This window comes from Prionailurus bengalensis, chromosome D2, assembly GCF_016509475.1.
Source record: "Prionailurus bengalensis isolate Pbe53 chromosome D2, Fcat_Pben_1.1_paternal_pri, whole genome shotgun sequence".
NCBI classification, from domain to species: Eukaryota; Metazoa; Chordata; class Mammalia; order Carnivora; family Felidae; genus Prionailurus; species Prionailurus bengalensis.
In genome coordinates, this window is record NC_057351.1 from 21,725,288 (window position 1) to 21,750,484 (window position 25,197).

A 25,197-nucleotide genomic window follows, 5' to 3' on the forward strand; every position below is an offset into this window, starting at 1 on the left:
CAAGAAAAAAGTCTGTAGGTGATGGATGTTCAATAAACTTACAGTAGTAATTATTTTGTAATATATACATTTATCCGATCATCATGTTGTGCACCTAGAACTACTACGATGCTGTCAATTCTATCTTAAGTAAAACTGGAAAAATAATCATATTGCCATCATTCAGAAATAACCACCATTAACATTTTTGTTATATATCCTTTTAAGCCTTTTTGTGCATACAAGTATTTACATGTAAGTATCTTACCAAAAGTAGAATACCACAAGTAGCTTCACAATCTGCTTTTAAATATATATTATGTACCAACTATATATAATGAACATCCATACAGGTCACTAAATATTCCTCTATAACTTTTAAATGGGTGTATACTATTTCATGTGATGAATCTGTCATATTAAAAAAAAATCAGCCCCCTTCCGTTAGACATTTAGGTCACCTCCAATTTCCCCATGAGAGAATCAATGCTAAAAATGACCACTCTTTTCACCAGATGAGTTCACACACTCATAAGTAATGTTGGATAAATGTCCAGAGGTACATTTCCAAAAAGGTGAAACAAATATGACTTAACAGCGAGGCATAAATATATACTTGCAGATTGGTAGAATTAAACTGCATTTCCATTATCACATGCCCAACTCCACTTACATTTTCTGTGTCCAACAATTGCTCTACTGACAGACAAGATGAGAAACCTAGAGAAATATCTTACCTATGATAAGGTACTTAATTACCTTTCATATTACCTATAGTTTATCTACAACATTGAAGACTCAACCTATTTTTAAGCTCCAAATCAACATATCCATGATAATTTTCACCAGTGCCACATTTTCAATTCTTAAAGTATTATGGACCAAAACATAGCTTGAAACTCTATTGGTTTGGGATTGTGCAAGTAACCAAAATACACAATTACTTATAAAACAAAAACATATAAACAATCAAAATTTTCCTAAGTATTAACGGGAGAAAAGGAGTTGCTTTTGATTAAACACCAAAGAACTCAATGTTATGTAAATTCCAGAAAGATACAGCACGAAGACTGCTGTATCATGATACTGATAAGACTATTTGCACAAAATTGCCAAGTTTATGACAATTTCTCCATAATAGTATATATGTGATAGATTGCAAAAATGGTACTAATTCTCCCCTGCCCCACAACCACAGTCATTTGGAATTGGTGATGAAGTCCATTTTTCAAACTTGTAAATCTGGGTTCTTCTTGTGACTTACTTTGATCAAAAAAATATGGATAAAAAGCAATTCTGTCATAAAACAAGACTAGGCTTCAAGAGAATTTGCACATTTTCATTCTGTCTAAGAACACTGCAGAGCCACTATATAACAATTCTGGCTTAGCAGAGCCTCTGAGCAGACTGGCAGCTGAGCAAAGACCCCCATGTGAACCTGCCTGGACTCTAAGAACTTCTTAGGTAATCCCAGCCCAAATGGCCTACTCACAGATAAATAAATGATTATTATTTTAATTTACTAATTTTGGGGTGGCTTGTTATGCACTACAAGTAATTGGTACTAAAAAAGTCAAAGAACACAATTTACAATACCATAAATAATTACTACGGACTAGATGTTAAAAAGATAAGTGAAGGGGCGCCTGGGTGGCGCAGTCTGTTGAGCGTCCGACTTCAGCCAGGTCACGATCTCACGGTCCGTGAGTTCGAGCCCCGCGTCAGGCTCTGGGCTGATGGCTCAGAGCCTGGAGCCTGTTTCCAATTCTGTGTCTCCCTCTTTCTCTGTTCATGCTCTGTCTCTCTCTGTCCCAAAAATAAATAAACGTTGAAAAAAAAATTTAAAAAAGATAAGTGAATATTATGAGTAACTTTATGCCAATAAATTCAAAATTTAGATGAAATGGACAAATTCCTCAATAAAATTACAACTTACTAAAACTGACAAAAACTGAACAGGAAAATTTGAGAGGCTATTTTTTTTTAAAGAAATTGAAATCGGGGTGCCCGGGTGGCTCAGTCGGTTGAGCGTCCGGCTTCAGCTCAGATCATGATCTCGCAGACTGTGAGTTCTAGCCCCATGTCGGGCTCTGTGCTGACAGCTCAGAGCATGGAGCCTGCTTCAGATTCTGTGTCTCCTTCTCTCTCTGCCCCTCCCCTGCTCTCTCTCTCTCTCTCTCTCTCTCTCTCTGTCAAAAATAAACATTAAAAAAAAATTTAAAGACATTGAAATCATGTAATATCATCTCACGAGAGAAACTCCACACTCACATGGTTTCACTGATGAGTTTAATTAAATTCCTAGGTAAGAAATATCAATATTACACCAACTCTAGAAAAGCCAAACAGACCAATAACTAGTAACAAAATTGAGTGATAAATCAAAAAACTCTCAACAAACAAAAGCCTAGGACCAAATGGATTCACAAGTGAATTCTACCAAATATTTAAAGAAGAGTTTATACCTATTCTTCTCAAAGTGTTCTGAGAAATAGAAGAACAAGGAAAGCTTTCAAATACATTTTACGAGGCCAGTAGTACCCTGATACCCAAAACAAACAAAAGACACCACACAAAAAAGAAAGAAAACTAAAGGCCTCAATAAAATATAAACAAATTGCATTAAACAACACATTGAAAAGATTATTCACCATAACCAAATGGGATTTATTTCAGGGATATAAAGCCGGTTCAATATTCACAGATCAACATGAAACACCACATCAACAAAATGAAGGTTAAAAACCATGATCATCTCAATAAATGCAGAAAAAGCATCTGAAAAAATTCAACATCCATTCATGACAAAAAGTCTCAACAAAGTGGGTGCAGAGGAAACATACCTCAATACAATAAAGGGCATATATGAAAAACTCATAGCTGACATTATACTCAATGGGGAAAAACTGAGAGCTTTCCCCTCTAAGATCAGGAACAAGACAAGGATGTCCACTCTCACCACTTTTATTCAACATAGTACTGGAAGTTGTAGCATAGTAGAAAGAAAGAAAGAAAGAAAGAAAGAAAGAAAGAAAGAAAGAAAGAAAGAAAGAAAGAAAGGAAGAAAGAAAGAAAAGAAGAAAGAATGAAAGAGCAATCCAAATTGATTAAGAAGAAGTTAAACTGTCACTATTTGCAGGTGATGTGATATTATACATAGCAAACCCTAAGGACTTACCCAAAGAAGAATTAGAAATAATAAGTGAATTCAGTAAAGTTGAAGGACACAAGATTAATACATAGAAATTGGTTGCATTTCTATACACTAATAATGAAGTGGTGGAAAAAGAAATTAAAAGAACAATTCCATTTACAACTGCACCAAAAAGAATAAAATACCTAGGAATAAACTTAACCAAGGAGGTAAAAGACCTATACTCTGAAAACTATAAAACATTGATGAAAGAAATTGAATCGGACACAAACAAATGGGAAGATATTCCATGCTCATGTATTGGAAGAATTAGTATTGTTAAAATGTCCATCCTACCCAAAGCAAAGTGCAAATTTGATGCACTCTCTATCAAAATACCAACAGCATTTTTCACAGAACTAGAACAAATAATCCTAAAATTTGTATGGAACCACAGAAGACCTCCAATAGCCAAAGCAATCTTGGGAAAGAAGATCAAAGCTGGAGGTATCACAATTCCAGATTTCAAGATATACTACAAAGCTGTAGTAATCAAAACAGCATGGTACTGGCATAAAAACAGATATGATGATCAATGGGACAGAGAGCCCAGAAATAAATCCATGCTTATATGGTCAATTAACCTATGACAAAGGAGGCAAGAATACTTATGGGGAAAAGATAGTCTCTTCAATAAGTGGTACTGGGAAAACTGGACAACTACATGCAAAGGAATGAAATTGGACCACTTTCTTACACCATATAAAAAAAACTCAAGGTGGATTCAGGACATGAAGCCATAGAACTCCCAGAAGAAAACATAGGTAGGAATCTCTTTGACACTGGCCTTAGCAGCATTTTTCTAGATAGGTCTCCTCAGGCAAGGGAAACAAAAGCAAAAATAAATTATTGGGACTACATCAAAATAAAAGCCTTTAGCACAGTGAAGGAAACCATCAATAAAATGAAAAGGCAACCTAGAGAATTGTCGATGATATTCACAAATGATATATCCACTAAGGAGTTAATATCCAAAATATATAAAGAACTTGTACAACTCAACACCAAAGAAACAAAATAATCCAATTAAAAAATGAACAGAGGACTTGAATGGACATTTTTCCAAAGACATAAAGATGCCCAACAGATACATGAAAAGATGTTCAATATCACTAACCATCAAAGAAATGCAAATCAAAAATACTATGAGACATCACCCTATCCCTGTCAGAATGGTTAGAATCAAAAAGACAAGAAATAACAAGTGCTGGCAAGGATGTGGAGAAAAAGGAGCCCTTGCACACTGTGGGAATGTAAGTTGTTGCAGCCACTGTGGAAAACGGTATGCGGTTCCTCAAAAAATTAAAAATAGAACTACCATATGATCCAGTAATTTCACTACTGGGTATTTACTCAAATAATATGAAAATACTAATTTAAAAACATATGCACCCTTATGTTTATTGCAGCATTATTTACAACAGCCAAGATACGGAAGCAATTCAAATGTCCGTCAATAGATGAATGAATTAAGATGTGAGATATGCACACATACACAAACACACACATATACCTCTAAGATATTATGCAAAGTGAAATAAGCCAGAGAGGGAAAGACAAATACCATATGACTTCACTTATATGTGGAATCTAAGAAATAAAACAAGTGAATAAACAAATACACAAAAAAGCAGATACAGATCCATAAAAACAGAGAATTGATGATTGCCATAGAAGAAGGGAGTCGGGCTCTGGGCAAAATGGGTGAAGGGGAATGGGAGATACAGACTTTCAGTTATGGAATGAATAAGTCACAGGGACAAAAGGTATAGTATAGGTTATATAGTAAATGGTATTGTAATAGCATTGTATGGTGAAAGATGATAGCTACATTTGTGATGAGCACAGAATAATGTACAGACTTCTTCAATCACTATGTTGTACTCCTGAAACCAATGTAACACTATGCATCTATTATACTTCAGATATTCCAGTCTTTCAGGAAATAGAGGAGGTAGAGACACTTCAACTCATTTAATGAGGTCAGAATAATCTTAATACCAAAATCTAACAAAGAAATTAACAACAAATAACACAAAATTATCTCTCTCATCAAGATATATGCAAAAACACTTTGGAAAATATTTGCAAAATCAAATTGAGCAACAAATAGGTTTACTCCAAAAATACAAACTTGAATTAATCTTCATAAAAGTCAATAAAGGTAATGCATCAAAAAGTTAATAAAGAAAAAAATCATATGATTATCTCAACAAATGAAATCCATTTGACAAAATTGAATCTCCTTATGTCATTAAGAAAATTTTCTCAATTTGATAAAAAAAAGTCTATGAAAAAGTTACAAAAGCTATTATTATACATAATGGTAAACTCTTGAATGCTTTTGTACTAAGAGTAAGAACAAGGTAAGCCTGTCCTTTCCACTACTTCTATTTAACACTGTACAGGAGATCTTAGCCAGTGTAAAAAGTTAAAGAAAAGCAATAAAGTCATAAAGACTGGAAAGGAAGAGTAAAACGGACTCTTTTCATAGATGACATAATTGTTTACATAGAAAGACCCTAAGGCATTTACAAAACAACTCCTAGAACTAATAAGTGACTTTAGCTTGGTTTTAGGATACAATTAGATCTATTTACAAATAGCAACTCTATTTTATATGCTGGCTGCAAACACGTGGAAAATGAAATTCAAAAAAAAAAAAAAAGAAAGAAAGAAAAGAAAGAAAGAAAGAAAGAAAGAAAGAAAGAAAGAAAGAAAAAAGAAAAATTCTACTTTTAAAAGCACCAACAACCACTTAATACTTAAGAATATTTTTTAAAAGTAATCTCTATGCCCAACATGGGGCATGAACTCACAACCCCAAGATCAAGAATGGCACATTCCTCTGAATGAACCAGCCAGGCGCCCCCACTCAGGAATAAATTTAATGAAAAACATGCAAGATGTTCACATTTTTACATTGAAATAATGCTGAAAAAAATTAAAGATCTAGACAAATGTAGAGATATACCACATTCATGGATTGGAAGTCCTAACATTGTTAAAATACCCATTTTCTTCAGATCTACAGATTCAATGAATTCCCCATCATAACTTTTTCAGTTTCTTTTTAAATGACAAGCTTATTCAAAAATTTGTAATAGATAAAAAGGATCTAGAATATCCAAAGCAATCTTGAAAAATAAAAACAAAGTTGGAAGACTTACACTACCTGAATTTAAGATTTATTATAAAACCACAATAATCGAGAGAGTACTGGTACTGGTGTTAAGGTAGACAAATAGATCAATGGAACAGAAATAGACCTATACTTAAATCTTTAATTTATTTATAATAAAGGTACAAAGCAATTCAATTGGGAGAACAAAGTCTTTTGAACAAGTTGCACAGGACAACAGCATGCCCGTAAGGAGAATAATGAACCCTCTATTCCCATTTCATACTATACACTAGAAGTAACTCAACTTTACCAGATACTTACAAATGGCCAATACATAAAAGGGTACTTATTAAGCATTATTAGTTATCAGAGCAACACAAATTAAATCCACCATGAGATACCACTAACCACATACTGGAAAGGGTAAAGTTAAAAAGACAGACACAAATCAAATGGTGGCAAGAATGTGAAACAACCAGAACTCTTAACACATTATTGGGGGATAGAGGGGGTGGGTGAAATTCTACAGCTACTTTGGCAGTTCTTTATAAAACCACCCTACAACTGAACAATCTCACTCCCAGAAGTTTACACAAAAAAATAAGAAAGCATATGTTCATGAAAGAATTGGTACAAGAATGTGCACAGATTTATTCATAATAACCAAAAGCAGAGACCACCTAGGTGTGGATCAACAGAAGAATGAAGAAATAAACTGGTGCCTTCATCCAATTAATATCTCTCAGCAACAAAAAGCAACCAACCACTGTTCTACATAACAAAACATTGAATCTCAAATACAGCAATATGCTGAGTGAAAAAGATCAGAGCAGCAGTTACCTCTGGGAGTAGGGTGAGGTGGGGAACAAGTGAGAAGGGGCATGAGGGAATTTTCTGGGGTGATCATAATGTTTTATATCTCAACAAGGGTCACTTGTAAAAGTTCATCAAATGATACACTTAAATTTTGTGCATTCCGCAGTATGTATGTTTTACCTTAAAAAAGTAGACACACATTGACCTCCAGTTAAACTGGTGTGCACACCTCACTTTGAAATGCATAAAAAATAGGATGGAATAATGGGTGGATAGAGAGATTGGTAGATAGATACACAGGTAACAAAACAAGTCTAGAAAAATGTTAATCGTAGACTCTAGGTGATGGGCATATGGGCATTCACTGTGCACTTCTTTCAAATTTTTTGTATATTTGAAAATTCCCTTGGGGTTCAGCCGAGGGCTCTGAGCGGCCCTACCAGATGGCAGCAGTAGTCCTAGGGGGAGATACCACTGGCCCCCAGCATATCTTCCCCAATCAGACTGAGGAATTAGGGCCACACCAGGGCCCTATGGAAGGCACTGTGGATTGGAGCAGCCAGGAGCCTGAAGAAGAGCAGGAGAAAACAGGGGCAGACTCAGCTGGCTACTCCTACCAACCCCTGAACCAAGATCCTGAACAAGAGGAGGCAGAGCTGGCACTGGTGGGGTATGGAGAAGATGTAGTTGCTGATATTGAGGATGGGACCAAGGCCCTGGGCTTCATTTGCCAGACCTGCCATTAGAGGGCGAGGATGAAGAGGAGGAGGCAGCCACAGGACCTGGGTAAAGGGAGCATGCTTTCATTTTGGAATAATGTTGGAGGAAAGGGACTGGGTAGAGCCAGTAAAGGGGAGTCATAGCGGAACACCCCGTTCCTAAAACAACGGTTTGTTATCTAAGACTTTACAGACTTCAGAATCCAGGTGAAAGGCTATTGTGCTGGACTTGGGTTGCAGGTGGGCTTGCCTGGAAATAACAAGATGGATTTGGCCACACTGCTAGCCCAAGGGTTATGGGTTAATTCAAAGAATGGGGGAGTGGAGCTGGTCCCATCGTTTCTGTTCTCCCGCTTTTTGTGATTTCAGAACATGTGGAGTTGGTGAAAAGGACAATGGCTGGAGTAAGCCTGCCTGTGCCAGGGGTTCCTGCCTGGGCTCTGGAGATATCAGATGCCCAGTGGGAAGATGTGGTACAGAAGGCCCTCCAAACCTGGCAGGGATCGACCCCAGCCTGGAAGTGACTACCAGCATAGGACTGAACACATCACTGGTTGTAAGACCATCTTCATATTCTCCATCTCCCTTTCCACATCAAGGCAAATCAGACTGCCTCTCAGAGACCCGCTGTATTCAGTTCTGTACGTATGGGGACATTGGCCCAAGCCCAACCCATCTTAGCATGTATCACTCTGTGGTGAATAAAGCACTCCATGTACACAGCCAAAAAAAAAAAATTCCCTTAATAGTATGATGGGAGGAAAAAACTGAAACTATACTACAGGGTAGACCACTTTTGTTTCTATACGATTTTCACATGTAAGAGATTACCTTCTCACAACAATTCTGTAAATATAGACAAGGCTGGCATCAACCATGTTTTATAGCAGAAGACACTGTCTCATAAGGAACCTCGCCCAAAGTGTCAGGGCAGTAAACAAACTCATAGTTCCAGGGGCCATGAGACGTTTTCAATGTTTATTTATTTTTGAGAGAAAGACAGAGCATGAGTCGGGGAGGAGCAGAGAGAGAGGGAGACAAGAATCCAAAGCAGGCTCCAGGCTTCGAGCTGTCAGTACAGAGCCCGACGCGGGGCTCGAACCCACGAACTGTGAGATCATGACCTGAGCCAAAGTCAGACGCCCAACCGACGGAGCCACCCAGGCACCCCACGGGACTTTTTCATAAAGGGCCATGTAGCAAGTATTTGGGGCCATACAGTCACTGCCACAATTATTGTACCTTGCTGTTTGTAATATAAAAGCAGGTGTTAGACAATTTGTAAATAAATGGACATGGCCTTGCTCCAATAAAACTTTATTCACAAAAAACAGGCAGGGGCCAGTTTGTTGATCCCTAGATGATAATCCAGGTGTTTTCATTACAGAAGTTATAGAAAAGGATTGATTTTAGAGTCAGATTTACCTGTGTTTTATATACTCCATGGAGTTACTATGACACCTCAATTTGGCAACTCTTATAAAGTACCTAGCATTGTACCTGTTTTAAAGCAGATAATAATTTTTTTTACTACCTTGCCTTTTTCTCATTTGCTATTTTTGCCACTATACCTGGTGGCCTGGATGAATTGCAATAAGAAAAACAAACTGCTTAATGCTGTTCAACCAAATTAATCAACCATGGTAGACTTTTGTTCAGGAAATCTATAAACGATTGCACTGTCAATGGAAATGCATGATTGTTCCTGCATTTTCTGGGCCAACTTTCAGATAGAAATTCACTGAGGGCCCTCCAGGTTTTCTACTCTATTATATCACAGGGAGGTCCCAGTTACTCGCCCCCATTCCACACCTGAGTAAACCAATTGTTTAAACACACGCTTTCTCTCGGGCCATTTCTCTAACCGGCATGATTTCATTTACTCCCTGGTGCCAACCTGTGTGTCCCTTGTATCCAAAATCTCACTGAAAATTGAGTGGGTGGCACCTCTACACTCTTATCTTTGGCTTCTTTCCAAAACCTTGAAGCAACTGAGGCAGCAAAATGCTAATAACTCAAATTTATTCCTTTCTACAGAACTGTGAGGATGCAAATTACCCAACCATCCCCTTGCTCAGTATGTCAGTGGGCAAAGTTGGAAGGGTAGAGCCAAACATTAGGTTACCAGAGAAGAGACTTCTTCCATTTTCTCTAAAGACTTACAAAATAATACCACAATAACGATAGGTCCCTTAAATGAGCATTTATTATGTCCCAGACACTATGTTAACCATTTGATTCCTTTATTTACAAATTCATCCGTATGTATGAAATACTCACCGTGTGCCAGGATTTACATGAATTATCTAATGAATCTACATCAAAATCATGTAAGGTAGATGTTATGACTCCTGTGTTACAAACTGAGTACACTGAGTCTAGAGAGTCATTATGTTCCCAGTGCTCCCTTGGCCCCTGAGTGGCAGAGATACAATCTAGCAGAGATGAACCTTCTGGACACTTAACAAATATTGTGACTGCATATTTGAAGTCACTTGTTTAATGTGGTTCTGTATTGCTTTGCCCTTTTCCAGCATATTTGTCCTGTCTCTGCCACTTAGCTATTATCTCTGTAAAGAACTGGTCCAAGAGGCCCACCGCCTACAACCGTCCCCCATCCCTCCCCACTGCTAGGTGCACAGTGGAAAATCAATAACTTTTGTTGCTTTTTGCCCTTAGCCCCCCATCACCGTCTGTTCAGGCAACTCATTTCCCAGCACACCCCCTGCAGGATGTTTTTTCACTTTATTCCCAGCCTCTCTAGAATTAATCTGCAGAAGGCAATAGAATCAGAGACTCCCCCTCCTACGAAACACTCCCTCAACTTTGAACTTTGCCATTACACTTAGCAATCTGCTGTGCCGCTCAGACAAGGAAGGACTCTGGAGGACTGACAGAAAAAGAACGAAGGCATCTGCCTATATGCCACTGGAGAGAATGAAGTGCAGTCTGGAGAGACACCTCCCCCCAGTGCACAAGTAGAATGTGTCAGTCACCGGGGCTGAAGTCGCTGCATCCTCCTCTAGCTGGGGATTCTTCTCTTTCTTCCCATTTTCCCCCACTCAGGCTTTTACACCAACTGAGATCCTTCTGGGTAGACTGCACTTCTCAGATGTGTTTCTGACATCAGCTAATAACACTGGGTACATTAACTAATTAGCAACAGTAAGGAGTTCGGAAAACAAACAAGCATGAAGCAATGCTATTATTATGTGGCTTTTGCCTGACACTGTTGTCCTCATTAAGCAGGCAGGGATGTCAATATATCTACGAAGGAAGGCAAAGTAAAATCCTTACTGCAAGTGCCAGCTGGGTTCAAACTCCTTTTCCTGAAATCAGACATAGCTACTGCTGCAGTGAGACTTGCAGCTGATTTCTCCACCCCCTTTTGTTTCAGTTTGATTTTTTTTTAAGACTCTCTTCACTACTATAGCCATGCAGCCTCATTTTGCATTGCTTGAGAGTTTGGTTTATGAAACTTTCCAAACAGCAACTCCTCCAGTTCTGGAAAGACCCAGAGAAAATCATAGTATTATTTTCACTTTTCTCATCAGTCGGAATTCACGGCACCTTCCTGAAAGGACTTTTGCCACATCCCTCATGTATCACACTGTAGGTAATATCGGCCTACTTGTGTGCTACCTGTTAAAAACAACAAGTCTTCTGATTAAGCAAAAGATGAATATAGAAAGGCCTTGCCTGATTTATGTGCCATTGGTCCTTTCTCTCTTTCCATCCCTCTCACCCTCCTTCCCTCTCTCCTTCCCTCCACCCCCTCCTCTCTCCCTCCCTCTTCCTCTCATTCATTCTTTCACTTATTTGAAACTGAAGCTTAGGAAGTAGCTGTTGCAGAGGCGTTTGGCTCTTCTCCCTACTCCGCAGACCCAGCCCGCTTTCCCACTGAACATCAGAGTCCTTCGATCTCCAGCTGGGACCTTCCCCTCTTCCCGCTCTAGTCTCCGCCCGGGGCCATGCCATCCATACCCACAGCTTCAGTTATCTCTTGCACTAGATGACTCGTCCCAGACTCCGCTTCTGAGCTCCCCAAATCCAAAATTCAACCGTCTATACGACATCTTCCCTTGGAAGCGTCCCACTCCACCATGTCCAAAGGTAAATGCAAGGCGTGCCCCCCACCGATCTACCACTGTTTCTTTGCTTAGCGAATGGCACCTGCATGCACAAGACGGAAGCTTCCCTCCCCAGCCTTTCATCATGGGCCACGTGCTGTGGCCTCCTTCTCCCTTTCAGCTTCATCGTCTTCCAGGCCTGCCCCTACCCGCTGTCTCCATTCTTCACCTAGATGATGCCTCTCTACCTTACAGTTTCATGTTCCTGCCATCCTGACAAAGTAAGCTTCTTCCATTGTAGGATTCATAGCTTCACATGCCTCCCTTCAGAGGACAAGGCACAGCTACAACTTTCCATTTTGTGTGTGTCACAATGTGATTAACCTCTAAACTTCCCAGTGCCAGGCTGCAAACTCCACCAGAAGGGGCAATGTCTGATTTTGTTCACAGCTGTATTTCATAGAGCTTAGAGTTCCTGACACTTAAAAGAAGGTTCTCACTAAGTATTTCTTGGAAGGAAGGCAGGGAGGGAGGACAGAAAGGGGAAAAAAACTTTATTAGGAACGTTTTAATAAAACCAACTTTAGTTGGTATAGCAGACACTGGCTAGTTATTCTCCACACAATTTCCATTCTCTTGCTGGGCACATATCTCGACTTGTGTTCTCAGTCTCCCTGCAGCCAGGTGAAGCAATGTCACGGACGTCGGAAAGGGATGCACACTGATGTGACATATGGCACCTCAAAGCCTGGCCCTTAGGACTCCCACACAGTCTTTGTCCCTCTTCTCCTGTCCCTCTCTTCTAATGGCTGTTGACCCCTCTCTGAGGATCCATTGAAGGACTCCAAGGGCCCAGTAGAGATGGAGTTTCAAACCACGTGGGGTCTAGACTCCAAATAACTCCACGGCCCCTCCACCAAGCCACACTGGTCTGTGATGTGAACCTTTACCGGGTCAAATTTAGGGGTTGTTTTAGCAATCAGGCTACACTAACTTGCAGAGTTGGGAAGAGGCAAGATAAAGCAGTTATCACCCTCCACCTGTGAATTTTCTTACACAGATTATTTTGCTTTTCTAACCTGGAAAAGAGAAAACAATTATGCTATGTTTGGGGATCAAAGGTACGTATGCTTCAACCTGACAAATACAAGTGGTGAACAGTAACTGTACTTTCTGGTCATGGCAACCTCAACAGAGAAATGCTAAGCTTCTCTAGGCCGGATAAAGCCGTTGGGCTATTAAGGACACAGTCTGTTTTCTTACTGGTTTCTGTGTGTGTATGGGACAATATCATGAACAGTAACCACAAAAGGAACCCTTCTGATAGAGCAGTCTTGGGGAGGAGGGACCAGTTTGGAGCTAGTCTGCCTCTAACACCTGGGAGGGGTAGCAGAAAGCTGGGCCCCAGTTGGGGGTGGGGGACCTGGGTGCCAACCTTTCCAACCTTGGGAAGTCTGAACACAAATGAATTCAGAAGTGGAAGTTGCTGAGAGAATAGGTCATAAATGTTCTCATCACAAGAAAAAAGAAATTATTAAGCTATACAAGGTGATGGATGTTGACTGAACTTCTGTGGTAAACATTTCATATGCTCATATGTCAAACTGTTACATTGTAAACCTTAAACAAAGTTATATGTCAGTTATATCTCAGTAAAATTGAAGAGAAAAAAAGAGATGTCATAGGGTAGTCCCAGAGTGACCACTTGCTGGGGGAATGGCCTCAGACAAGTGACCTAACCTTTCTGTTTTCACACTTCTAAAATGGAGAAATGAGGGCATAGAAGAAACTACTCATAAGGTTTTTATGGAGATGACTTAATATTTGTAATATTTGATTTTGAAAATTAATATTTGATTTAAAAAGACTAACGGGGGTGCCTGCGGCTCAGTCGGTTAAGCATCTGACTTTGGCTCAGGTAATGATCTCACAGCTTGTGAGTACAGTCCCGGTATAGGGCTCTGTGCTGACAGGTCGGAGCCTGGAGCCTGTTTCGGATTCTGTCTCCCTCTCTCTATCTGCCCTTCCCCTGCTCATGCTCTGTCTGTCTGTCTGTCTGTCTCTCTCTCTGTGTCTCAAAAATAAACAAACATTACAAAAATCAAAAAAATACTTAGAGAGCCAGGACAATTAATTTCAGTTGTGTACTGTCCTATTTAAATGGGTCCTACAATTTTTCTTAAAGAGAAACTACTTTTGAATCTCTAAGAAGCTTCTAAGCACCACAGAAGAACCAAGAGAGAAGAGAGGTCAAAAACGACAGGTGAGAAGGCATGTGAGGAGGGCGACTCTTCGTCTGCTGCTAGGTAGGAAGTATTTGGAGACATCATTGCAGGCACCAGATTGATAAACTGTGCAAGTGTTAAAAACTTCGCTGCTCATTACTATCCAGCTTTTGCGGCGGTTAAGCCATAACAGCTCCCTGAGCACTGGTACCGTTCGTTATTTTCACAGAGAAAATGTGCAACAAACATTCAACTCATTGATTTTACCTTTCTAATGACAACCAAGACTTTCTATTTAGGATTATGATTATTTTAATGTGCATATAGTATTTCTCTGTAAAGCCACTTGCGGGCAGATTCCATACCTCATTTATCTTTCATGCCCACCCAGCACAATATCTTGTACATAATAGGGACTCAATAAAAGATGGAAAGAATTAATGAATCAATAAAAATATGGATCATCCCTAAGTCTACTCATGAATCATCTTTCTCCCCAATTTGTAGAATAGTACAATCTGAGTTTACAAAACTCAAATGTGAAGTACAAAATAATGATCTCCTTTCTATGGTATTAATCTTAAACCCTTTTATAAAAGGGGATTATAGAAATTTTAGCCACTTCTTTCACATTAAATTTTTATGAACTTGAAGGATGGCTTCATTTTGGCCAATTTACTAGAAAGGATATTGAGTTCATAAAAGAAGTCTATTTCCTCCTCTGATATTGTGGCACATAGTACACAAGTGAAGAGTTCTCCATAAGTGAAAATGCTGACTACCACGGTGCTTTATGTCCGTACCTGTTACACTTCCATGCCAAATGCCTTAGGTAAAGCCCTACAGAGGACACTTTGAAAAGATATAGATAAAATCTTCATTACACTGACAAGTTTCTCATCTAGCTCACACCACAGTTACTAAATAATTTCTCTTCTCTATGGAGACAATATAAAAATCAAAAAGAAAGTGTTGACCCCTCACTTGCATTCCAAAATTATATCATTTACCAGGAAATATCCCATTAACTTTCGAGAAATCTAGGAGACTCTACAAAATGAAAGAAGTATATATTTCTGCAAAAGTATAAAAGAAAAGCAAGTTTACTTCAGATAAAAGAGCGTTTTGAAATGTTTTATTCAGCATGACACAAGAGTATTTTATGGATATTTAATAAATAAACTAAAATATACTCTCAGGCGTTATATAATTTATAATAAAATTGACAAAAGGAAACACTGACATCGATATAGGCACTATTATTTTGCCCCAATTTTTAAAACATTTGCAATTTGAAAAAGATGGTTTCTATTATTCTTACAGCACAAGAAAACAATGACATTTTATTTTAGCATGTATGTTCATCATGTAAAAACATGCCTACAAGAGTCCTGTTCTGCTAAATAGGTTCAATCCTGTTGCCAGCAAATTCCCAAATCTACCCCCTGCTGGGCAGGTAGGCACTGAACTGTAGCCTCCCCGAGTACAGCTGTTGAATGTGCTCCCCACTCTCGAGTGATGTAGACTCCAGCACATAACGGGAATACACAAATCCTGAGTATTTCTCAGAAGCATACAAAGCTATTTATATAATGATCGATCTTCAGTGCAATTCAACAAATACAAGACATATCCACAAATAACTATCGTAAAAGATCTTATAGGCAATTACAAACAGAAAAGGAGGTACAAAAAGCAGCTATGATATCCGGGGGAGACGTCCTTTCGAGATCAAGGAAGAAAGCCTCTGTGAAGGAACAGGTTTTGGAAGGTGGGTAGGGTTGAAATGAATATGCCTTTCTCTCCTATACGGGATGGACCACAAAAGAAAGGTCAATGGTGTAATGCTGCCAAAATCATATGCATGTTTAACAGGATGTTCAATGAGACCGCTTCAATCTCCCTCTTGGCTGAGGGCTGGTGGCGAGCATGTCTACCTTGCAGAGTGAGTTATTAGACGTCTCAGCAGCATTTGCAAAGGCAGGCTCTGAAAGCCAGTTTTGTGACCTCAGTTTACTGCTCACCTCAGACTGTGAGAGGTTAGAAAAGCTGAGAGGAGACAGCTGCATACTAGACAGGAATCACTCCAGATGTCAGTGTGCTCTGAGTAACCCCCACCCCCACCCCCACAACGACTGCGAGAGCAGAGTTCAGGGAGTTCCTTGGAAGTCTGGGGTTCCAGAAGCTGCGTGCATCTCCACGCAAGTGACAGGAGGCAGCAGGCAGGAGAAAGAATGAACCAGACTGCACTGGCAGCTGCCTACAGTTCCCTGTGGCACCTGCTGCAGGGCCTATGTGCCCAGGTGTTGCTTGTGATCAGCTGTGGGCCCCAGGGTTGAAAATGGTCTGTCTGCAGCTACCAAAAATCCAGTTCAAGAGGGCCTCCAATATTCCCAAAGGCTGAGGGAAGAAAAATCAGAGGCCAGCCTGTGTCATGGGAAGTACAGTCGAACGTTTTCAGAAGGGACCCCTAAAAGCTGCAAACAGGCAGCTTTAATGCTGTACACAGCACAAAGAGGAGACACTTTCAATTCCATAATAGCCAGAGGAACCACCTCCAGATTACATCAGCGATCTGTCCTGCCTCTGCTCCCTCCACCTGCTCCAAGCCCGGAGTGGCCAGCAGCTGGAAGAGCTAGTGGGGGAGGGAAGATAAATACTCAGTGAAAAAGTGAAAAAGGGATTCCCGTCCCCTGCCACAAGCTTCCAGTCGGGCTCAAGCTGGAAGGAGAGAAAAGGCTTTAACTTTCTATGAAGTTCCAAGTTGTTGTTGTTGTTGTTACTATTATTATCAATATACTGGGATGAACCTGTTAATTTCCTAAATGAGAGTTTTCTTGTGACAGAGTGGCCAGAGGCCTTTTGTTATTGTGAGAGTGAGCCAAACAAGTTGTGAGACGAGCTCTAATATTTTACCAGGGCAGCAAAGAAAACCAAACCTCAGAAAACATTTTCATGAGCAAGAGGAGCACTGAGTATAGCAGTTTCTGACTCAGAAATCCTGCTCGTTCAAATACTAGACACATATATTAAATGGGCTATAGTAATCGTAATTTACATTTTGGTTTCTGTTAAGATAGAAAATATATAAAAATGAACTACTGCTACATGCAATTATTTATGGATGAATTTTAAAAACATTATGTGGAGCAAAAGAAGCCAGACTCACATATATCTATGATTATAGTAAAAACAATTGAACTGTACATTTTCAATATGCATATGGTGTGATTTGTGAATTATATGTCAATAAAACTGTTTTAAAAAGCCAGGCATAAAAGAGGACAAGCAAGATGATTTGACTTATGAGAAGTTCTAAGTAAGAAAATTCAACATCAGTGGTGCTTGATGAGTAGGGATGGGAAGGATGGACTACAAAGAGGAATGAGGGAAATTTGGGAGTGACGGGAAAGTCCTATATCTGAGCTATGCCATTCGGTACAGGATCCGTATGTGATGATTTAAACTCATTAAAATTTAAAAAATTAAACAAAATTAAAGAATCATTTTCTCGGCCACACCATCTGTGTTTCCAACGTTCAAGAACACAGCAATATGTGGACAGTAAAGAACACTTTTTATGGCTGTCAAAAGTTTCATCAGATAGTAATGTTCTATCTCTATATCTTGATTTCACTAGTGGTTATTTAGGTCTTATTTGTCACAACTCACCAAAATATACATGCAAAACCATGTATGCATGTGTGCTGAAATAATAAAATTGACCTAAAAATTGATCTTGAGAGAAAATAGCCCTGACAATAGACTGCTGAGATCCAGGGAGAAGTGTGAAGAGAAGTGGATGGTGATAGAGAGGACATTTTTGAGAAGCAGGAAGGCAGGTCAGGTCCCTAGAAAAGGCAGGAAGATTTCATGCAGGACATTTGCAGCATTCGGAAGACAGAAAACAATCGCATTAACTGACCAGACGTGAGTGGGCAAGAAATAGTCTGAGACCTAAAAGAGACTTCTAGAGAACATTCACTTCCAGGGGAAATGTAGGTCCTGGAAGACAGATATTAGGCACAAAGGTTATGGAAGGCACCTCAGAGAAAAATGAATCACCGGGCCAGGATTCAGGTGGTTTAAGAAAGAGCAACTTTACTGGGGCCAGCAGAGAAAACCAAATGCCCTAAGGGTTAGAGAAAAAGTCATAAACCAGGCCAACATCTGAACCCTGGTATAAAAACACATATGGAAGCTGATCTGTTTGTCAGGCTAGTTTAATAGTGTAAGCCTATTTCCAGGGAACATGGGAATTCTGTGCAGAGTTGGTGTTTCATGTAATAGTTTGAACTTAAAAATAGATGTCAGAGTATGCGTTTTTTGGAGCATGCATTGTTTCTTGGCTGAACAATGGATCCAGAAAAAGATATGTGAAAGATTGAAGTGCCACCTATGAGGTAGTCAACATCTTGCAGAAAGAGTGGATGCAAACCTACACGAACTTCTGTGGTTTTTATGGAAGGCTTATTGGTACTATTGGAGGGGAACCAAATGGCAGGTGGATGACACCACATCAACGACCAACAGAAATAAATTAGACCCTAATTTCTATAGAGAATTTTGAGGAAGGAATATTTTATAACATCAAGATTTTATAATATATATGTATATATATACACATATATATATCAAGATATATGTATATTTTATATATATATCAAGATATATAAAAATCACATATATAAAATAAAGATAATCACCCAAAAGAAAACTAATACATCTATTAATTATCATGGTAAGGTTTTTTTTAAAAGCAATTATATGCTCTTTATCCACATATACAATTAGTTCTGTTGTCCTGAAGTGAAAACACTTATCTAGTTATCATCTCCTAGGTCCACATCTAGCCAACAAGCATGGACTGGGGATTCTGATCTCTGGAACATTTGGTCTGTTTCTTCTCCTTTAATGATCATAGCCCTGGTCCTGACTCATCATGTCTGAGGTGGACTATTGCAGTAGCCTCAATGCTGACCTTCTTACTACCAATCCCGTCCTCCTGAAATGCTTCCAGGTCACCCCCAGGATGGTCTTCCTGAAGCATAACTCTGACCATGCCTAATGGTCTATCCACTCTGCCTCTCGCTCACCCTCAGTGTACACACACCGGGCTGATTCATGCCTCTTAGCTTTCACTACTGCCCACTGCGTCTGCCTGGAACATCCTTTATATGTCTCATCACATGGTTAACTTTCCCTCGCCCAATCCACTTGAGCCCAGGTATCATTTCATGTGGAAGGAAGCCTTCTCTGAACCACTGGGCTGGCTGTGTACACTTTTTCTTTGCCCTTATAGCTGCATTTAGCACAACAGTAATGTTATCTGTTCGGGTTTGATCTCAATTCCTTAAGAGAGAAATGTGTTCTATTCATTTCATAACACTTAGTACCTAAACTGTGGATGATCTAAATACAATAAAATCTTTTTAAAAATAATATGATTGTCAAAAATTATAAATGTACTAGGAATAAGGTTGCCAGATTTAGCAAATAATATGCAGGACTCCCAGTTAAATTTGAATATCAGATAAACAACAAATAATTTTTTAGGTTAAGTCTCAGATATTACATACACATATTTATACTAGAAAAAATTATTTATTGTTTATCTGAAATTCAAATTTAACTGAGCATTCCATATTAACCTGTCAACTCTAAATAGAAATTTTCAGAGAGCTTAAACAACTATTTTATTCTTCTTTATTTAGAGTGACCCTTTCAGACATATAAAGTACTCTGAGTTTCAAAAACTTCCATCTTCTTAAACTGATCCAAACTCCGGCTCTAAATACATATTTTTATTAAGTCTTTTTAAAGTTAAAAATTTGTATTTACAATCTATATCAGGAGAAAAGAATTCTCTTCTAAGTGTTTTTAATCTAAACAATAAAGTTTTAAATTAAAATAAAAAGTCTTAATTTGATTATTTCAAAGAGGTAATGTGTAAATTCAGTCTTCTACTGGATATAAACATCTGTATTCTCAAATGAAGTTTAAAGTTTTAGAAACATTTATAAATGTGCCATAAGATTGAAAACACATCCTTTGAAAAGAGATGAAAACCCCACTGGGCCAGGGGTTTGGAGACCTCATTTCAGTCATTAGCTGGAGATGTGAACTTGGGCATGGCACATAACTCATCTTTCTCATCTATAAAAGGAAGAGAGATTATTACATGATCTCAGTGACCCCCTTTTCCAACTCTGACAGCCTATAACTGCAGGAAGCCAAAGCCGTGGGCCCTGGTGGGAAGGAATGAACACAAGCTATGAGTCACAGACCTGGGCCTAGGCCCGAGTCTTCTGGGCAACTTTTATAGTTAAAGTGTGCCTGATAAAAAGCTTCTGCACAGCAAAGGAAATGATCAACAAAACTAAAAGGTAACTGATGGAATGGGAGAAGATATTTGCAAACGACAAACCAAATAAAGGGTTAGTATCCAAAATCTATAAGGAACTTACCAAACTCAACATCCAAAAAATAATGCAGTGAAGAAATGGGCAGAAGACATAAATAAACAATATTCCAAAGAAGACATCCAGATGGCCAATAGACCCATGAAAAGATATTCAACATCACTCATCATCATGGAAATACAAGTCAAAACCACAATGAGATTCTACCTCACACCTGTCACAATGGCTAAAACTAACAACTCAGGCAACTATGGATGTTGGCGAGGATGCAGAGAAAGAGGAACACTTTTGCACTGTTGGTGGGAATGCAAACTGGTGCAGCCGCTCTGGAAAATAGTATGGAGGTTCCTCAAAAAACTAAAAATAGAACTAACCTATTACCCAGCAATTGCACTGAGGTATTTCTCCAAAGGTTACAAAAATGCTTATTTGAAGGGGCACATGCACCCCAATGTTTATAGCAGCACTATCGACAACAGCCAAAGTATGGAAAGAGCCCAATGTCCATAGACTGATGAATTGATAAAATAGATGTGGTGTATATATATATATACACCATACACACACACACACACACACACACACACACAGTGGAATACTACTCAGCGATCAAAGGAATGAAATCTTGCCATTTGCAACAATGTGGATGGAACTACAGTGTATAATGCTAAGCGAAATAAGTCAGTCAGAGAAAGAATTATATCATATGATTTCATTCCTATGTGAGATTTAAGAAACACAACAGATGAACATAGAGGAAGGGAAGGAAAAACAAGATAAAAACAGAGAAGGAGGCAAACCATGAGAGACTCTTAAATACAGAGAACAAACTGAGGGTTGCTAGAGGAGAGGTAGGTAGGGGGGATGGGCTAAATGGGCAATGGGCATTAAGGAGGGCACTTGATACAAGAGTTTTGGAAATAGATAATAGAGATAGTTATATGACATTGTGAATATAATGAATGTCACTTAAAAGTGGTTACGATGGCAAATTTTACATTATATACATTTTACCACAATAAAAAATGAGGGGCAGAAAGGGGAAAGTCTTCTTTAGTAAGTATGGGTGGGGGAAATGACAACCTCTCAGCTACAAGGCAAACTGCAAGGGCACTGGGAAGAGTGAGGAGGGGCCATCTGCGCCACCTACCGACCTGTGGGATTGGAGCAATCAAGTGCTGAATTCTCAGGGGGGGAATCAAGTAAGGGGCAGTGAGTACAGAAAGTGCACTTCTGCCAACAGCATCTCCACAGGTGCTCCAACAGTGGCATGGTCCTGTGACCTCTCCTTTCTCCCCCTAGCTGTTCCCCTCAAGCCCTCATTCTCAGGGGCTAGCTAAGTGAAACCACAGCCCTTATGTTGAGCAGATAAGCAACAAGGAAAAGCAGATACTACTCAAGGAAAGTGCTAACCAGGTATAGATAACCCCAATAGACCTTTTAAAATATATTGTTAAAAATCCAACCATACTCTGATATTGTAAACATAGAATTTGTGCTGAAATTCAAACTTTGTCATTGTAATCAAGTTGCATCAGGCAGGTCCATATTTAAAACCCACAGACTTCAATTATTTTAAGGGGCACACTGGAGGCCAAAAGGAGAAAGTATGTTGAAACATGGCTTTTGTTGGAGGGCCCAGACCCCAAAATGGATTGTTACAACTAGGTAATATAAAAATAGAGAAGGCCTTGGAAAAAAGTTCAGTGCAGATATTATGTAGCAGGGCTTTGGAAATGGATTGGGCTTGAGAGATAAAGAAATCATCTATTTTCAGACTCAAATCTATGCTTGGAGTATTTTTTAAATGTTGATTTTGTCTTGCCTTTTAATTTTAAATAACTTCCACCAAAGTCTTCCCCAAAACAATTCTACTTTTAATTACTCTTGGCTATGGCTTAGAACCAGGGAATTCTGGCTACTAAGAAGCAACAAGACACATTCATTCATTCATTCATTCATTCATTCATTCACTTATTCATTCATACAACTGTCAACAAATACCTGTTGATCATCTTCTACCTATAAAATTATTCTGCTTTTACATGTGATTAGCAGTGTAAATTTTATTTTTTTAAATATTTATTTTTGAGAGACAGAGAGCAGGGGAAGGGCAGAGAGAGAGGGAGACACAGAATCGGAAGCAGGCTCCAGGCTCTGAGCTCTATCAGCACAGAGCCTGACACGGGGCTCAAACCCATGAACCATAGGATCAAGACCTAAGCCAAAGTCGAATGCTCAACCAACTGAGCTACTCAGGCACTCCAACAATGTAAATTTTAATTGAGAAAGACTACTCTAAACTTTGGGTGATTTGCCAAGAGATCCAGACCCTCTATTGCCATCTGAGTTGAAATAATCATAAATATCTGCCTAAAATCTAAACTTCTGGGGGGTAGGAAGTAGAATATCTTTTTATAAGATTCTTACCTGTTATATTTCAGTTCAATTTGGATTTGGCAACACATTATTTTATTCATTTCTATGTCACAGAGTCTGAGCAAAACATTTTTCTTTTGCCTTTCATTAATTTGGTTTATAAACATGGTCTCTTTTTTTCCTACTACTCTGTAATGGCCTTTGTACAGCTATTGCAGTAAGGGAAATATTAAAATGCAAACAGACAGTAGGTACAAAAGGTACCTATTACCTTGCAAAAGGTAATAAAGAGAGTTCTGCCAAATATTTTTTAAGTTGTTAAATAATCACATCAACTAACAACTAACAACTAACTAAAAAGGTCATCTGGGAGTAATTTTCAGTCACTTTAAAACCTAAAGACTTTGTTTCACCTTTCATACATATACAGAGAACAGATATATGCTCTCCAAATCAGAATATATACTCCCCAAGAATTGCACAAAGGGGCACTACTGACATTTGAGAAAGAACAATTCTTTATTGTGCAGGACAATTCTGTGTATTGAAGGGTGAAGGGTTATCGCTGACCTCCGCCAAATGATGTCAATGGTCTCCCTCCAGTCACTGCGGCAATCAACACACCTCCAAATAATACCCAAAGACCACTAAGGAGGTCATATTAGTCCAGTTGAAAACCAATCTAGTGAAATTCTCCATAGGTATATGTCCTAATTATATTTGTAGGGCAAGAGGAGAACCAAAGAAGATAAACTTAATTGAACCGGAAAAACTTGTTTGTGGTCTATTTCCATCTCAAGTATCTGCACGTGTCCTTTCTTTTATTATTGACAAAGTTGGTTAAAAAGAAGAAAAAGAAAAAAAGAATATCCACAGCTGCCTCTGAATCAAAACAGTCTTATACAAGGTAGGATAGGGCAATAAGGAATTCCTATTCTGCAATAGCCTTTCTCAATCCTTTTGTTTTCCTAGCACACCCTAGTGTAGCTCCCAGAACTACTAGCAACCGAACAATAGCAGACACACTGACTCACAGCGTCTATGATAGCATCGGAAGTTGTCCCAATCTCCATGTGGATACACTTCTGGCCAGAGTGACTATCGAGGACAACTGCCTTCACCATATCTCTTACATACCAACAAAGCAAACTTCTTGTATATTCCAGGAAAATCACTATCTTTGCCAATGGCTTCATGTTGCCAAGCAGTCTCTTTTAACTAAGAGTCACTTGGTCCCTATTCTCCATTGCATTTCATGACCCATTATGTTAGACAGGATGGCAGCAGACAGATATTCTAGAGATGGCATGAAGACCCAGAATACACATTTTACACAATGCTCCAAATTTAGCAGTAGTCCTGTGAGAGGCTTACAGTGCACTAGAGGTCTACAGCACTGGTTTCAAACAACTGTCCTACAATCGTTTCATAAAAATTACCTCTAATGGTGGTTTTGCAGAAAAATAAACTTCAAGATACACGCAAGCATATTAATATTAGTAAGAATATATTAGTTCTTTGTCCATTCCATATTTCTTCCAGGAATTTTACATTTTGAGAAGTTCTTCTGGAGCCTTTCTACCATATGGAAAACTCAGAAGACAACACAAGTCTGATTTAAGGACTTGGTCAAAAGCATTGAATTAAGTCTCTCCTATCTGTGATTCATCATATTCAGGGTGACCACACATCCTGGTTTGCCCAGAACAGTTCCAGTTTTGTCTCCTCTTTTAATGTAATTATTAACAACACTCCCTTTTATTCTCAAAAGTGTGGTCAATTATGTGGCCACCCTCATTACACCTTGAGTCACTGGAGATAGATAACAAAGTCATAATAATGACTCTGTCACTATTATTATGCATAAGAGGGTCTAGATGGCTAATTTTAGAGGAAAAAACCAATCAAGTCTTTTTTGAATGCCTGTAAGCTATAAAATAGTTTATACTGACTCTTCAGTACCTTTATTCAAAGGTAGAGATGGCCCCTATCACCAAAATAAAAATAATCAAAAGGTGAATAAGAAGAAAATTCAAGTCAATCCCATTGAACATTATTGAGCACCTACTATATTAATATTCTGGCTTTAGGGAATGAGAACAAAAAAAAGCTATCATTCCTGTACTTGACCTTAAATTCTGTCCTTACAATTTGATGGAGCAGACAGAAATTAAAGCGGAGGTTTGAATAATATGCAGTGCAGTATGGCAGTTATTTCCCCCAATTTCCAACCTGTGAACCTTAGTAAAGTTAGTGAATCACTTTGAAAA

The 25,197-nt window shown here is 38.9% G+C and overlaps 1 protein-coding gene and 1 pseudogene across 3 annotated transcripts in view; one reads left to right on the forward strand and one right to left on the reverse strand.

Annotated features, from left to right (window-relative positions):
* ANK3 (ankyrin 3) overlaps nucleotides 1-25,197 on the reverse strand; it is a 697,552-nt gene that overhangs the window by 353,818 nt on the left and 318,537 nt on the right. The window lies entirely within an intron of this gene.
* LOC122492783 lies at nucleotides 6,937-8,577 on the forward strand (annotated as a pseudogene).